The 17655-nt window shown below is 38.0% G+C and overlaps 1 non-coding gene across 1 annotated transcript; it reads right to left on the bottom strand.

Moving 5' to 3' along the window:
* Positions 1–8848: 8848 nt before the first annotated feature.
* Trnaa-agc (transfer RNA alanine (anticodon AGC)) lies at positions 8849–8920 on the bottom strand. The gene has a single exon. It is a non-coding gene; the product is annotated as a tRNA-Ala (tRNA).
* Positions 8921–17655: the final 8735 nt, after the last annotated feature.

The raw sequence follows: 17655 nt of genomic DNA, 5'->3' as shown, positions 1-17655 counted from the left end.
AAAACTTCATGGTACTGGCATGAAAACAGACCCATAGATCAATCATACAGAATAGAAGACACAGAGACAAACCCACACAAATACAGTCATGTGGTCCTTGACAAATGAACCATAAACATACATTGGAGAAAAGACAGGCTTATAAACAAATGATGCTGAGATAACTGGTTATCCATAGGTGAAAGAATGAAACTAGACCCTTAACTTTCACCCTGCACAAAATCCAACTCAAAATGGATCACACACCTAGGAATTATACTAGATATTGTGCAACTCCTAGAAGAAAACATAGGGTCAACACTACATAGGCACAGGCAACACCTTTCATAATAGGACACTTAAAGTTCAGGAAATAATGCCAAGAGTTGATAAATGGGATGGTATCAAATTAAAAAGCTTCTGCACAGCAAAGGAATGTGAAGAATCAATACGGAATGTGAAGAGAGAGCCTACAGAATGGGAGAAAAATCTTTGCTAATTACTCTTCTGACAGATTAATATCTAGAATGTATAAAGAACTCAAACAACTTTACCCCAGAAAAATTAAATAACCCAATAAATAAGTGGGCCAATAAATTAAACAGACACTTCTCAAAAAAAAGAAATGCAAATAGCCAACAAATATGAAAAAAATGCTTAACATCATTAGCAATTAGGGAAATGCAAATCAAAACTACACTGAGATTTCATCTTGTATCAATCAGAATGGCAGTCATCAAGAATACAAATAATAATAAATGCTGGAGAGGATATGGAGAAAAAGGAGTATTATTACACTATTGGTGGATTGTAAATTAGTACAACCACTATGGAAATCAGTGTGGAGATTTCTCAAAAGACTAGGCGTGGAACCAAATGACCTAGGTATATCACTTCTTGGTATTTATCCTGAGGAATTAAAGTCTTCATACTACAGTGATACGTGCATACCCATGTTTATAGCAACACAATTCACAATATGAAACTATGGAACCAGCCTAAGTATCCATCAACAGATAAATGATAAAGAATATGTGGTGTTTATATACACAATGGAGTTTTATTCAGCCATTTTAAAAATAAAATTATGTCATTTGCAGAAAAATGAATGGAACTGGAGATCATTATGTTATACGAAATAAGTCAAATTCAGAAGGTCAAAGGATGTATGTTTTTTCTCAGGTGTAGAAGCTTGGGAGGAAAAATAAAAGAAAGGTGGGGTTGAACCTCATGGTAATCAAAGGGAGATCAGTAGAGGAAAGGGATCAAGGGATAGAAGGCAGAAAGGGAGAGGGGAAATGTTGGGGAGTTATATTGGCCAAATTATATTGTTATATTGTCTTCATGTATGAATATGTAGCAACAAATCTCATCATTATGTACAACTACAATGCACCAATAAATATGTGAAACAAAAGGAATTAATAATAATTTTAAAAATTCAACTATAGGTGTGAGTAGGTTCAGATGTCTTAAAAAAATTTGTGAAAGCATGCTATGAATGTCAATTTAATACTGATTAGGGCCTCCTATAAATGTACAGGCCCAGTGAAAAATGAAAATATGAGGTTCCCTAAGCAAAAAGCAAGGAAAGGTGCCATTAAAGGTACTGAAATATACTGGTTTTCCATTCTTTATCAGTTTATTTCTCTCTTCCCAGGCCTCTCCTGGTACCTTTAAATTTGCTATCAATTGTTAATTCTCAACATAAACTTAGGTCATCTTTATTTTACACTCCAAAAACTTAGTTATTTTTGTTTTGCCACCAAAATTCATGGGATGTCAAGATCTCCCTGTGTGTATGGAAATGTAGACATAAACATCTTCTGCTCATTTCCTTTGTTAAGGTCCCATCACACTATGAAGCACAAATTCAAAGATATAACTGATTATTAGATTTCAAGATAGTAGACTTAATAGGGTCGCTAGCTTTTCAAAGTAAATGTTGAGACCCAGGATTGAACCTGGGACTTTCAGGTCTTCACTCTTCCACTCTCCCAACAGAGCTATCTCAGCCCCTCCCATTCAGCTGCTTCTTCCATTTCCTTTTCAATATTTCAATGGTTTTCAACTTTAGAAAGTTTCAGATTCTTAAAGGTTGCTTTTTGTCCAATGTACTTACCCATCCAGAAAAATTCAGAAATTTATTGTCTCCCGTGCATATTGATAGGATTCAATACCTGCCAGCTGTGGGCCAGATCACTAGAAGAGGAAGACAAAATTGTGACACATTCCAAAAAGGCCTTTCTGTTTTTCCACATCCTGTGGTTGACCACACAGCTCAGGAAATTAAGAAAACTAAAGAAAAAAATTAGGAACTCATTATTTTTATTGCTCAGTCTTTTATAATTGTCAAAGAGCTGAGAAACAGAACCCAAAGTTAATTTTTATGGGGCCAGAATTCTCTCCTACAGATGATTTTGAGTAAGTTGTTCCTTTATCCTCTTTCATCTACTCTTTACCCTAGTCTTTTGTCCTGTATGGTACAGAAATCTATGGAGTACAACTGAAGCAGCCCTAGTGGAAGTCCATTGTATTATATGTTAGTAGAGAAATGTGAGAAAAGGAGATGGTGTTGTTGAATAGCTAAGGAACAGAGAAGGAGGATCAGGAAATGAAATGAAAAACACATACACTTTAAGTACACATTCTATTACCAAACAACACTCTCATAGGTAACTAAGCTACATAATAGAGCTTAGAATACTGTAAGTATCTCTAGTTTAGAAAATCTAATAGTTGGTAGGAGAAAATCCACTGAAAAATAAATCTGAAATCACCAAACTGGACCCTGTATAATTGCTACACCAAGAGAGAAATTATTGAATTTCAGACCAATTGACAATGCTTGTGCTCCTAGGTCATTTTTAGTCCAATCTGAAAAGTATACACCATCACTGAAACATAATTAACTCTAGAAAGTGCAAACTAATCTTTAGTGACAGCAATTAGATCACTGGCTGTTTAGGAATGAATAGGCAGGAAGAAAGGGGAAAGGAGTTTAAATTATCAGCATGTTCTCTCTTTCACTCCCCCCTTTCTGGATTTGTCAATGTGAAGACATTTCTCAAGATATGAAATTGAGGGAAACAACTTGATTGGAAATAAGAAGATATGATTTTCGTTTTAGAGTACATTTTGTACATAATATGTCCTAGATTTTTCAGGGAAGAATGATATCTTGTTTTTTTCTTGTAGATTGCTGGCAAGAAAGGCAATTTGATCTAGAATTCCCTTACTCTCCAAGCATAACTGCAAAGGGGAAAAAAAGAGAGAAAGGGAAGGAAAGAGAAAGAAAAAGAACCAAAAACTTTATTTTAATATATATATATATATATATATATTTATATATATATATATATTAATATATATATATTTTTTTTAGTGGACACAACATCTTTATTTTATTTGTATGTGGTGCTGAGGATAGAACCCAGCACCCTGTGCATGCCAGGGGAGTGCGCTACAGCTTGAGCCACATCCCCATCCCCCAAAAAACTGTTAAATACAGAAAATGTGCATCTTATTTCCTGATATAGGATGTAAAAAAAGAAAAGGTACTACATGTGTAGGAATGTAGCTCAGTGGTAGAGCTCATGATTTGCATGCATGAGGTCCTGGGTTTGATTCCCAGCATGCCCATAAGTGTGTATGTGGTTTTTTTGTTTTTTAAATTTTGATGTCTTATTACCCAATACTTTTTTAAAAAAAATTGATACTTCTCAATTATACAAAATGATGGTTTTCATTTTGTTGACTTTTGTACAGGGTGATAGATATCTAGTTTCATTCTTCTAAATAAGAATATCTAGTTTCTCGAGCACCATCTGTTGAAGAGTTGCTGGCATATATCAACTTACCATCAATCAGTTCAAGTGTGAACCCAAGTGAGGGGAGAGCTATAGGAAGAATTGGAAATGCATGTCTTTAATTTTTCCTATCTTCACCCATCAACACTTATATTCAGTATTTTAAACCATTAAATTAAAACCTTGCTGGAATACTTCCGTCAATATCGTATCAAAGTTCCTGAAACAGAAGCACCATAAGACCTAGAACTATTTATGGAGCTCATCTGCCATATACATAAAGCCAAAAACATCCCCCATAAGAGAATAAGACTTTACTTCTGTTCTTCCCTGGTCATTCAATACAATCCTATCTGCTTTGTGTTTTCCAAGACTTTCTTGTGTTTTCCAGGACTTTCTTGTGTTTTTCAAATTCACTACTGGCAATCTTAGGAGATTTAGTCTTTCAATTATCTACTGTATGTATCCAGCAGGCTGTCTTTACTACTCTGCCTTATGTTTGCTGATGCCCTGTTCATTTTCCCAGTCTGGAAAATATCAGTTATTCAAAATTACTCCACCATATGGGAGGTTCACACTTTGGTCCCCAGCACCAGGAAAAGGAAATTATTGAAATATGTGGGATCTTAGTGGATTCTTTTCTTGAAATCCTTTGTGAACATCCCTATACCTGAAGTGAGAGTTAGAGATAGTAGTGTGGAGCCAGAATTAAGAACAATTCTAGGAATAGAGTTGTGGCTCAATGGTAGAGCATTTGCCTCCCATGTCTGAGGCCCTGGGTTCAATCCTCAGCACCACATAAAAATAAGTAAACAAAACATAAGAGTTGTAAAAGAGGAAAAAAAAAGGATAATTCTTAAATTTTGTAATGCGTGAATGAAGATTGAGAGTCAGCTGGAAAGTAGATGCTGGCTCTGCACCCAACTCAATGTGGTATGCAGTTCAACTCTCCAATTCAACTGAAGTGGGCAGTTGCCTCTGAGCTGAGAAACACTTTGAATCAGTATTGCTGGAGATTTGTGTTGGACATTTTGTGTTTTTTCCTGGCAGAGGCAAGTAACTTTCACGCAGTCAAGTAGACAGTGGAGCAGGCTAACAAATATGACAAAGTCCTAAGGTCAGAAACAATGTTATCCAAACCCAAATCTTAACAGTGTTAGTAAAGCTACCAGATAGTACCAGGTTAGTAATTTCATCACCAGTAAAATTTAAGCCAGTGAACTTTTGCCAACAAAAACTGAAGACCACATCAACATTTTATAAATAATTTGCAAAAGAACTTGCGATTATGGGGTGTAGTTCAGTAGTAGAACATATGCTTCTCATGTACATGGTACTGGGTTCAAATTCTGGCTCCTCTACTTCTGGTTTTTCACATGTATCTCCTCGTATTACTTTTAATATTTGAGGAGAGACCACAAATGAATTATTTTCATTTAGTTATGCCATTTCTACTCTGTAAACCTTAGTGCTTTCCAAAATGTGGGACTCCACAGGGAAGAAAGAGTAAAGAGAAGAAAAGAATCCAACCCATCTATCAGAATCTCCTCCCCAGGAGAGATTATCAAGTCTGAAGCCATATTAATAGACTTTAGTTTCCACTTGGCAGTATAACTAAGAAGCCAAGACAAGAAAAGAATGGAAAAAAATTAGCAGTCCACGAAAATTTTCCTTGAGTCTCATTTTTGGGAGCATGGATCATGTTTGGCAAAGGAACAGAAAGGCTTACTATGAGCTTCCTAACACTTTTCTCCTCCAGGCTCACTCCTCCATCTCCTCAGCCTCAGAGAATTGGACATAAGCAACAGAAGTGCTGAGCATTAGGTCCAAGTTTTTTGAGTAAGTCAACGCTGGCCAAATGGAAACACTTTATTTTCTGTACAAATCATGTATTGAGTGTATCTACTCAACCAGTTCCATTTTTCTTTACCAAAGCCTTTGTTTGCATGCTGCCTTTTGTATTACCATGTTTTTATTGTGAAGTCATTTTATTTAAAGGACATTAAATTTCTTTGTTTTGGAGAAGCTAAAAGCATATTTCTTGGGCTGGGAATGTGGCTCAAGCAGTAGTGTGCTCGCCTGGCACGCATGGGGTGCTGGGTTTGATCCTCAGCACCACATAAAAATAAAATAAAAATGTTGTGTCCACCGAAAACTAAAAACTAAATATTAAAAAAATTTGTTCTCTCTTTCTCTCCCCCCCCAAAAAAAAAAAAAAAAGCATATTCCTTGAGAATCTGGAGAGGGAGCAGGAATCAATTACAAGCACAGTTCCCTCTGGGACTGAAACACAGAACTAAGCTTTAATCAGCTAAACCATGGAATATTCTACCACGGCCATTTCTGAGCTATCCCTGTCAGGAATGTTGTGGTTGTGCTGCTGTTTAAATTATCTATGGGTAAAGACTAAGTGAATGAACTTTATTTCTTTTTGATTCTCATTACTTTGGCTCTAAATAAGGAAGCAAAAAACAACCTGGATCGTCTTCTATTTCACCAAGCACAGATGCCAATGCATCTTTTCCCTCTCATCTTTACAATATCACTAATCCAGTGTGGAGAATCTCTCAGGCAGCTGTCAAAGCTGTGGAACGTAAGAAGTTTCCATAAAGCAATAGAGCATTGGCCATTTTAACTCTCAAGGGAATCAATATTCTGAACACTTTTTTTTTTCCCAAGAAAAGTGGAAAACCCTATGCCCTAGGACCTTGAACACAGCCAGGGACATGCATAGACAATGACAATTCAAGGGGCCTCAGGTTGGAACACCAAATGTGCTTCTCCTTTGCCAGATAGACTCTGAGGTATCGTGAATTTCCCATACCATGACCCATACCATTCATAACTTGGCTCTCAGCCCAGTAAGAAATGCTAGGAGGGCACAAAACATCAGAACCTGAAAAGTTGCCTTTAAAAATTAGGTCTAGTTGGTTAAAGAAACACAGATTCCAAATTTAAAACATAAGTTAAAGCTGTCACAGTCACTCCTCTCAAAAACTTTCTGATGGGGCATCTTGGTCTTGAAACCAGGCAGTGGCTTTGACTTGGGTATACTGAAGTTATGTTTTGTAGGTTTTTTATTATTTTTATTTTTTTGAGTGTGGGGGCGGGGAGGTACCAGGGATTGAACTCAGGGGCACTCAACCACAAAGCCACATCCCCAGCCCAATTTTGTATATTATTAGAGACAGGGTCTCACTGAGTTGCTTAGTGCTTCCCTGTTGCTGAAGCTGGCTTTGAACTCCTGATCCTCCTGTTTCAGCTTCTGAAACTACTGGGATTACACTGCGCCTGGCTGCAGTTATGTTTCTAAGACTCACAAAGAAACTTAAACTTTAAGGAATTTTGGAGGGAGAGCAAGAACTGCTAAGCAAATTACACTTTTATAATAACTTTCTCACTTCTACCCCATGGGCAAATTCTCTAACCTCTGCATCACAGTGGCAAGAAGAGTAGATGCTTCTTCCTGTTGCCAAGATTTAGGATGTCCAAATATGTTCATATATAATTGATTGATGCTACTGGGATTGAACCCAGAATGCTTTACCACTGAGCTACATCACCAGCCTTTTTATTTTTTGAGACAGGATCTCCCTAAATTGCTTGAGGCCTCTCACTTGTTATCCTTTTGGTTTAGCCTTCTGAGTCACTGGGATTGCAGGTTTATGCCACAGGGCCTGGCTCATGTGTGAGTTTTAGAGGGTCATTCTAAACCATTGTGTTGTTTCTTTTACTTGAAATTTTCATTCTAATGTTTTTTCTTACTTGTGCAAAAGTCCTATCTTCCTGAATACCAGAATAAACTAGGTATACATCAATTTTCTATTTCCTACTCAGTTCTAGTTGTCTCCCATTTTCACCCTGGAAAGACTGAGTGAAGCACTGGAAAATCGCTAAGATGGACACTTACAGGCCAAAGGATGCTTAAAAGTAATGTGGTGAATAAGATAGCCAGAAGCAGTTTTAGGTTGGAGTACATTGGTTCCTGAACCTGAGAACTGGGTTTCCACCTTATGGTTCCTCAGTGAACTGAGAATTACTCCATGGGCTGAAGGATGGGGACCTGTATAGTTGAAAAGTCTTCCCCCATTGTTTATCATCCAGGTTTAGGAAAGCTAGCCTGTGAAGCGGAGCTGCGGGAATTGGAGTGACCTGAGCTGCTGGGGAAATTTTAATTTGGAAGAAGCAGAGAAATGGAGACGAAGGGAGTTCGTGAAGAAAGCTGGGAAACTGGGGTGGTTGGGGTGGGTAGAAGGAAGCAAGTGATTGCCCAGGAGGAACAAGAGGAGCAGGGGCGAAAGAGAGCTTGGGGCTAGGTCTTTTACCCGTAAGTACAATTTTGATGCCCCCGAGGGCGCCCGCATTGTCTCGTCTCCTTTGTTTGGTCTTCCATGCAGGAAGCCAGAAGGTCCCTTCCTCCTAAGGGAAGTGGACTAAAAGCATTTGTCCTACAGGAAGGCGCAACACTCACTGCCCCGCTGTCATGGCTTTGAGACTGACCATCAGCTCTACCTCTGAAAATAATTTCCTCAACTTTGGCGGCCTCGGAGTTTAGCCAGAAGCGTCATTCCCTTGGACAGCGTCTTAACCATGACTGGTTATCGGACCAACCTCTTGTCACCCACCAAGAGTCAGTGTGGTGGAAATGTAGGAACGTTGGCGAAAGGAAAATTTTCCTCAGAGGTTGCCGTCTGTCCACTGACACAGGTCAACTGGGACAGGGAGAGGGAGGGAACTGAAGAAACTTTCCCCAAAGCTTTTTTCCCCTGTCTCTTTCCATCTTTTTCTGACAGCAAAGGGGAACGAGTCTTCCATGGCTGGCATCCTTGTGGTTTTGCTTTCAGGAAATACTGAGTTAGCAGTTTCTTTTATTTCAGTAAAGGGTTTTATTATGCAAAAGCAGATTAGGAGACCCAAAGACCGTCAAGGTCCATTGAAATGAGTATCAGTTTACCATTGTTGTGAGTAGGAAAAGTACAAGGTTAGAGAAAAAGTTGAAACAAAGTCATCATTCTTTAAGTGCACGCGTCAGGGGGAACCGTGAAAGAAAACACCAGAAGTGGAAGTGCTGGGGATTGAACCCAGGACCTCGTGCATGCTAAGCACGCGCTCTACCACTGAGCTACACCCCCGCACATGGTAACTGGGCTACACCCCCAGCATGCAATAGTTGCACGATTTCATATTATTGATTTACACTCTTATCTAAAGAGGCCATTCTAAGTCCTGGTAAGGTAAAGACTCCTTGATTTCTGTTTCCAAAACTCCTGAATTGGACCTGTTCTGAAAGCTGTCCTAGAAGGAGAAACGCTGGCTGCCTACAGTCTTGCCCTTACAAAGACTCCTTTTAGCTGTCGTTGTGTAAGTTCCAGTCCCCTTAAGGGGACTGCCTACGAAGATGCCAAAAGGACAAAAAGTACAGCGGGAGAACACAAAATTTTATATATAATTTTATGTAATTTAGATACAACATGAAAAAATAAGAAAACAATATAAATCAGAATGCAGAAACATAGTTGCCTGTAGCTAAGTGTTGAGGGGTAGATCAACTGCCATGAGTGTTCTATTTGTCGTTATTGACAGGTTTTATTGTAGTTATATGTTTATATGAATTTATCAAAGCTCATCCATTAAAATGTGTGCATTGCAGTATAAATTACACCTCAATAGGTGTATTTGAAAAGCAAGAAAACAAAAATTCTCAGAAAAAGCTGAAAATAATAATATAATTAAAAATAAACAAACAAAAACAACATGATCCAGAGTTCTTGCAAAAGGAAGCTGTTTCTCCTTTTCCTCCTTCCCTTGCCCACTGCTTCAATTATCTTGGCTAATGCTAAACCTGACCAAATAGAAATATAAATAGGAGAGCATCAAAGGCTACCTGTTGGCTGGGTATGGTTGTGCAGGCCTGTAATTACACGGTCTTGGGAGGCCGAGACAGGTGGATTGTGAGTTCAAAGCCAGCCTCAACATTTGGTGAAGCCCTAAACTCAGTGAGACCCTGTATCTAAATAAAATGCAAAAAGGGGTTGATGATGTGGCTTAGTGGTTGAATCCCTGATACTAAAAGGCTCCCTGTTGGGTTATATTTTTACTTTATATGTGACCAAGAAATGGGGAAGGAGCTGAGTCAGAACTCCTGGAGAAGTAGGTTTGAATCAGAAAAAAAGTAAAAACTTAAAAATACAGAGAGTTAAAACAAGGGCCTCAAATAAAAAATCCAAACAAACAAGAACAGACCATATTCAAAAGAAAGATTATTGCAAAAGGGTGACTACTCCAATCTTAGAAACCTAAATTATCTCAAAATCAGACAAGACTTTCCTGTTATAGGGAGAGAGTGCTAGGCAAAAATTTTGCTTTTAGTGTTTGCTCAGGCTTTCAGAAAAGCAGATTTGAAGAGCCTGAAGGCAGAAGAGTAGAAGGGAGGAACTCCAGGGACCTGACTAAAGTTTTGTCACAATAAAGGAAAGTATGAGAATTTAAAGGCTTGGTCACTACAAAGCTACATCTTCTCATTCATCTCTGGGATACCTCTAATTTTCTGAAGCCCCGATTTCTGCACATTTTGTTAGTAGTGTTAGATGTAAAAAAGTGAACCTAAGGGCTGTGGGGTGTGGCTCAGTGATAGAGCATTTGCCTAACATGTGTGAGGTCCTGGGTGCCATAACAGTAATGAAAAGAGACAAATATATAAGTGGTGAGTCTATCGTTTCTTTTGTGTAGCAGCTTATAACAAGAGGAAAGTATTAGAAATAAGTATCAAATAATAACTGCATGCAATTTACATTGCAGTTCTAAGCAGCTAAATTGTTAAAGATTTAACCTTCCCTTAAGAGTGATAAGAATCAAGTCTCCATTTGGGACTTTTCTGATTTTCACCAGATATATCTTACCTAAAATGCAAGGATATTAAAATCAACTTTTCCATGATTAACACACTTTTTTTGCTAACTAAACAGGACCTGGCAGGATTTGTTGATGAAAACTAGCATCAGAATAGAAATGGAATAATTTATTTAGTATTTTGTGATAAATTGTTAAACAATTCATTTATCATTTTATTCTACTCTAAGCACAGTGGCAGTTTAGAAAGTTTGGTCAATATTACAGAGGATAAATGCTTCAGAAATGAAATACACAACAGTCTGAAGAATTGAAAGAATGAGAGAATTTTAAAAGTGATCCAGAAAGTAAATAAACACACAGTTAGGGTAGAGAGCTATGTCTTGGATCATGATTTCTGACTGCCTTATGGCTGCGTTTGCACTAGGAACTTCCTGTGCAAAGATTCAGATCAAGATTGCCCAGTTGTAATGGTAATGCCTGGCCTGAGGTGGCTCTGTGCAAGCAGGGAGCTATATCAGGCTGGACCTTGAGCTCACAATCTGCCAGGGGTAGGGAATTCTGGGCATAACAAAATAACCATGATGTCTCACAAGTTTCACTGTGAACTTCAAGTCTGTCTGCTTTGCAGAAACTTTCCCACAAATAACCTTTTGATGATAAAACCTATATAAAAAATGTGCTAAGTTAGCTCTGGGTCATTGTTCCTCCATCAGAGGAGAATGTTCCACCTGCTCTCAGCTTTTCCTCTCAATTCTTTTCTCAATTCTCCATTGTCCCTCACCAGCCATGCAACTCAGGGCAGGTAAGGAAGAAAGAATAAAATTTGGAGAAACATGAAGTATAATGAAGTTATTTAGCCTAAAGAAGAATGTAAAAGGAGATATAGCTCAATCTTTTGGAAGAAAGGGAAATTGAGGGCAGAGAGGATGAGTCTAGTTCTAGATATGTTGAATTTAAGATGTTTATGGAACATCTTACAGATGTCTGACAAAGACATACACACAGAAGTCAGTAGAGTGTGATGGCCAGGAGACTTGAAATAGTGAGTAATCATTAGGCTCATATTAGGAGGAAATGGACTGAGTGAGGAACTGAAGTCAAATTTGGAAATTAGGATCTCTTTAATGACATTTGTGGAAAATAAAGAATTGAGTTCATGGCTAGAGTGTTCTCGAGCCCTGAAGTTTACACTGGCTAGTGTTATGCTTCTTGAAACTTTGATGAAGACAAAGAGAAATTCTATTCACATTTCTAGTGGTTATTTATCCTTTCTACTTTGCTTTACTCTCACATTCATTTATGGAAAATACCACTGAGCCCATTATTTAACTTATGGAAACAGACTATTCTGACAGAATTTCTCTCAGTTGACTTATACAAATGGTCAAATAGAATACTAGAAAAGAGATGAGCTTACAGAAGTGGAAATTAGAGAATTGTCATACACAAAGATCAAGTTCTATTGTATGAGTAGAATGTATATGTATGTGGCAAAATGCTGCTGAGGAAGGAAAAGTGTACTTAGATGTTTGATCATACAAAAGTACAACTAGGAAAGTTTCCAGAGTTGCTGAGTGAACATTTCTTGGTGCTGCATCTGAGAGAAACTGGATGTTTCTTAGATTCATGAACATTTGTATTAAAGTGTTGGTTTAGAACTTCTTTCTTTCTTTCTTTCCTTCTTTCTTCTTTTTCTTTTTTTACCTGCCTTATACCACAGAATTATTTATTAAATATCTGTCACAATAGGTATACTATCTAACTATACTAATGTTGAACCATCCTGTTGTGCTGAAGGCATAGGATAGTTTTTTTTAATAGAGAATCTTCTAGTGATTTAAAGATTATACTCAGTATACAGAACCCATTCATGTCCTATTATACTCAATTCAAAATAATCTGCAATATATCAGCTGGATGTTTAACATTTCTAGAATCTGAAAAAGATGGTATGTGATTAGATACTGTCTTGGATTTGTCAGAACCAGAATGTTTGGGTCATGTTTTTTCTCTAGGTTTGCCAGTAATTAGCTTTTATGTTATTCTTTGCAGTTTCCCAAATGTATTTATGCGTATATCTATCTTTGCAACATACCATTTTACTTAATCATTGTTGGCCTTATTTGGAGAAGATAGTTTATTTATGTTTTAGTTGCATTTGGAGAAGATAGTTTATTTATGTTTTAGGAATCTCTCTATTTTCCATTAAGTCAGAAAGTGAGAAGGTTTTGAAATTTTACCCTACTAGAAAGTCAGCAAGTTTGCCTGCCTTACTTTTGACAGAAAAAATATATGACTAGAGAACCAGAAACAGACAGTATGTTACAGGAGAAGAAGAAGAGGGGTGGGGGAGGGAGGAAGAAGAGGAGGAGGAAGAGGAGGAGGAGAAAGAGGAAGAGGAGGAGAAGAAAGGGAAGGAGAGAGAGGGATGGAAGGAAGAAAGAAAGAGAGAAGAAAGAAAAAAAGGAAACAACTTAAATATTTGTGTTGGTTCTTCTTGTCCCAATTTCTGCAGGGCAACATGAATTATCTATATATGTACTTTTGCATTCAGGAGTTTGCATAATAGGAGAGGAACCCTTATTTCAGGAGACTGAGGGGTTTTTATTGTTCTTTTTAAATATACATGACAGTAGAGTGTATTTTGACATATAAACATGGAGTATAACTTATTCTAATTAGGATTTCATTCCCATTCTTGTGGTTACTTGTGATCTTATCAAGAGCAACTACTATAGAAGAAGATCTAGGAGCAACCAGGAATCTTCATACTCCTTTCCAGAGTGGTTGCACCAATTTGCACTCCCACCAGCTATGTACAAGTGAGCCTTTTTCCTCACATCCTTGCCAACATTTATTGTTCCTTGTATTCTTGATAATTGCATTCTGACTGGAGTGAGATGGAATCTCAGTGTAGTTTTAATTTGCATTTGTCTAATTTGCATTTGTCTAATTACTAGAGATGTTAAACATTTTTTAATATGTTTGTTGTCTGATCATATTTCTTCTTCTGTAAAGTGTCTGTTCAGTTTCTTTGCCCATTTATTGATTGGGTTTGTGTGTGTGTGTGTATGTGTGTTACATTTTTTGAGTTCTTTATATATCCTGGAGTTTAATTCTCTGACATGCAGGTCGCAAAATTTAGGAAACTGAGATTTTTAGGCTGGGGTTGTGGCTCAGCTTGCCTCAAACACATGAGGCACTGGGTTCAATTCTCAGCACCGCATATTAATAAACAAAGCAACTAAATATTTATTTATATGTAAAAAACCGAGTTTTTATCAGGTTTGCTTGTGACTTCATTAAAAGAAAATACTAGGAGCAACTAGATTCTGAGTTCGAGACAAATTTGCTAGCTGCTCCAATTGCTTCTACTAGCTCAGAATTCAAGTTCATTGCGTGAGAAAATATAGGATAGAGCAGCACATCTTTGAAGCAAATGTATACCAAACCTCAGAGATGCTTCCATCTCTTCAGCTCATACTTGACTACATTCACTTACCGATCATCTAAGAAAATAAGAGGAAAAGACAGAAAAAAAAAATAAAAAGGAAGAGAAAGGAAAATGCTACTTTCTCTCTTTGATAAACGGAGGGTTTACCTCTGAGTGAAGCGATTAAAAAAGGAAGTCTTCACAGTATTTGGAACAAAATTAAGACCCATGATGTGAATGGTTGCCAGTCAAGACCATCATCAATACTCGGCCCAGCACCTGTGGTAGCCAAACCCAGTACTCATTTCATCTTGACAACCCTGTGGCTCTAGTTCTGAGACTCCAAGAAATGAAAGATAGGGACCACCTGCTAAACGAACTCGTTGTTTGCCAAGTTATTTTCTTAGACCCCCTTTTCTCTGTGCGAAAAGGGCTTCCAAAGTTCAGCCAATCCTCAGGTACTACCTTGAGAGAAAATCTTAAATCATCTCTGCTGGAGCGAGCCAAGAATCGGTACTGCTTAACCGCCCCGTTCCTCAACCCCCCGTCTTTGCTTCACTCTCACATTGATTCTGCATATCAGATTTGACAAAATCTTAGAGACTGGCACGTGAACGAGCTGATTTACTTAGGAATTTCAATAATAGGAGGATAGTTGGTTGTAATGCGACTTGTTGTACTGAGAGGGAATCTGAAACAAGGTAGTGCGCGTGATTGCGGCGACCGCGTAAAAGAGGGATAAAGAAGTGGGAGAGAAAAATCAGTCTTGCGCAATATTTGGATAGGCAAGAAGGCTGGGAACATCCCGGGCGCCCACCTCCGCAGCACTTCCTCGGTCCGTAATCAGCAAGAGAGGTCTTTTCCGGTAAAAGAAGTAAACTAAAATCGCTTTCCCGCAAGAATATCCGCCTTTGTTTCCAAGGCCATTAAGGCTTTAAGGGAGGCTCGACATTGTTTTCGTCGCTAAGGCCTTGGGAGCACGCGTATGGTTGAGTTCTAATTTTCAGTACTTGCTGGTGATATTGATGGCTACCAAAGGAAAGCCACTTTTTTTCGGATCCCCACCTGGTTGTAAAAGAGAAAGTGTTGAATGTAGAAGCTATGCACGCTTGCGCCTGCATCATTGATAGGATAAAGTTTTTTAGCCTGTTAAGCTTGGAATACAAAACACACACATGCGCGCGTGCGTAATAAGTTGGTCAATAAAACACTAAATTAAACTTAAAATGGTTTTCAGAAGTGCTTTGTTTCTAAGTAGATGAGAGTAAGGGTTTCAACCTACAAGGCTGAGTCAGACCTCTGAATCTAATCTTAACCTTTTCTTCACTTAAGTAAGACTCCGAATTTCTTTGTAGAGAATCTCACCTGCACTTTTGCAGTAGATTTCTATATTGTCGACATCCAACTCTTGGAAGCATGAAAAGCAAGAAAAGCCAAGAAGGCCCTTACATGAGTTAATTGGAAGTAAAGCAATGGGTGAGATGTGAGATTTTTTTTTTCCCAAGGAGGGAAAGGAATAGTCTGTTAATGATAAAGACATTTCTTTCCATGGCAAAAGTCTGACAATACTGGGAAGATGTTGCCATTACACTTCACACACAGCGTAGATTTTAACAATATGATCTTAAGACCAATTAGACTGGACCAATTAGAGAGGCAGCTGGGGTTGGAGTCTCAATCATGAGGATGGAGAGAGTGATTCAATTCTGTCATAGGGCTTGGAATCTTCCAAGTGTGTATTTTGTAGTAGAAGCTTCAAATAGCTTGACAAGGCCACAGGTATTTTTGCTAGAATGAGTCTCCTGGTGTCTATTTCCTGGTGCCCACAGGAAAATGAAGACCTCTTTTGGGTGACCTCCAAAATCACCTAAAATATTGAGGATCTGAAAGAGATGAAAAACCCATGCCCATCCCTGATATGAAGCAAATACAGGTTTCTGTTTCCTCTGGTGGTTTGAGTCGTTAATTTTTTTTAAGAGAGAGAGAACTTTTTAATATTTACTTTTTAGTTTTCGGAGGACACAACACCTTTGTTTTTGTATGTGGTGCTGAGGATCGTAAAGTGCCTGGACAGAACAAATGCATACTAGAAAAACAACAGCAACAATGACACACAGAATGTCTGCATTACCTCCCTCCAAAAAGAAAAATATTCTGAATTGCCCCCAGGGTACACAACCAATCCATACCAAGCAGGTTTCACCAGTGTCCCTCCTAAATATCGTTATGTTGTTTTTTCAGTGGAAAAGGGAATCAAGAAGTAAGAACATCCATGACAAAGAGTATTGGACTGGTAGACTGGGACAAATACTGGCTTCCATTCCCTCCCAAAGATTATTCGACTCAACAGGAAATATGTACACAGATAATAGCAATTTTGAAAAGATAAAGTATTGGAAATCCTTAAAAGATACCATCAATGGATGAGAAATCTCTAGGAATTCCCTGGTTATTAAAGCAGGTGTAATTGGATTGTTTTTACCAACGAAAGTGCAGAAGACTTGCCTAGCACATGTGAGGCACTGGGTTTGATCCTCAGTACCACATAAAAATAAATAAATAAATAAATGTACTGTGTCTATTTAAAATTTTAAAATAAATAAATAAATAAAAGTGCCCAAGACACCTATGATGAGTGTGACCTACTCACCTTTTACTCTGCATCTGTTTTCCACTGTGACAGATGACCTCTTCCCCTGCTTCTTTATATATGGACTTCCTTTTGATATTAACAGACATTTCCAGACAATGTTTTAAGATTTAGAACAATGAGGAAAAAGGAGTGACCGAGGAAATATAGAAAAATGAATCTTATGTCAATCGGAATGTGTTGATATGTGTTTATTTCTTCTACTTTATTATTGGAAGCCCTCTAATACCCTGACCATCTTCCTTCTACTGCCAAGCTTCCCGAAGTCCCTCATTTAAAAAGAATCAAGTTCCACAGCAATCTACGTTTCATTGTTGGACAAAACTTTTCTGAGCTCTCTACGAAGGTTGATTGAGAGAGGTCGGTGGAAAAATCAATGGCATTGTGCTTTCTGCTTTTGCTCTGTTATTTGATTAGGAAAACCAAACTAAAGGAAAACTCCCTAGATAGTCTCTCCTCACCCAGCCCTTCTCCTTTGTCTTTTGATGTCTTTAATAATAGTACAAAATGTATGTCAAAATTAACTGCCTGTTGGAAGCTGGGGTTGCAGCCTAGCATGTGTGAGGCTCTGGGTTTGATCCCTAGCACTACATAAAACTAAATAAACAAAATGAAGGTATTGTGTCCATCTACAGCTAAAGATATATATATATTTTTTTATTAACTGGCTGTGAATGTATACACTTTGGCCTTATAGGGACCCTAATGGAATTGCGTTTTGTCCTACCCTTTTCCTTTTGGGTCTTCTGTCGTCGCAATCGCCTTAGATGACGTCGAGTTTCACAGCATAAAGATCGGAGAGAATTCAAGGTAATCCATTCAGTTTTGTTATTACTACGTGCAGTGCTTGGAACAGACAAAAGTTAGGTGAGCTAACGGTTTATTATTTGAGAAATAAATTAGAACGAGTTGTGCAGAGCAAAAGCTGGTAC

This window comes from Ictidomys tridecemlineatus, chromosome 8 (genome assembly GCF_052094955.1).
Source record: "Ictidomys tridecemlineatus isolate mIctTri1 chromosome 8, mIctTri1.hap1, whole genome shotgun sequence".
Classification (NCBI taxonomy): Eukaryota; Metazoa; Chordata; class Mammalia; order Rodentia; family Sciuridae; genus Ictidomys; species Ictidomys tridecemlineatus.
This window is presented reverse-complemented; position numbering and strand designations above follow the sequence as displayed.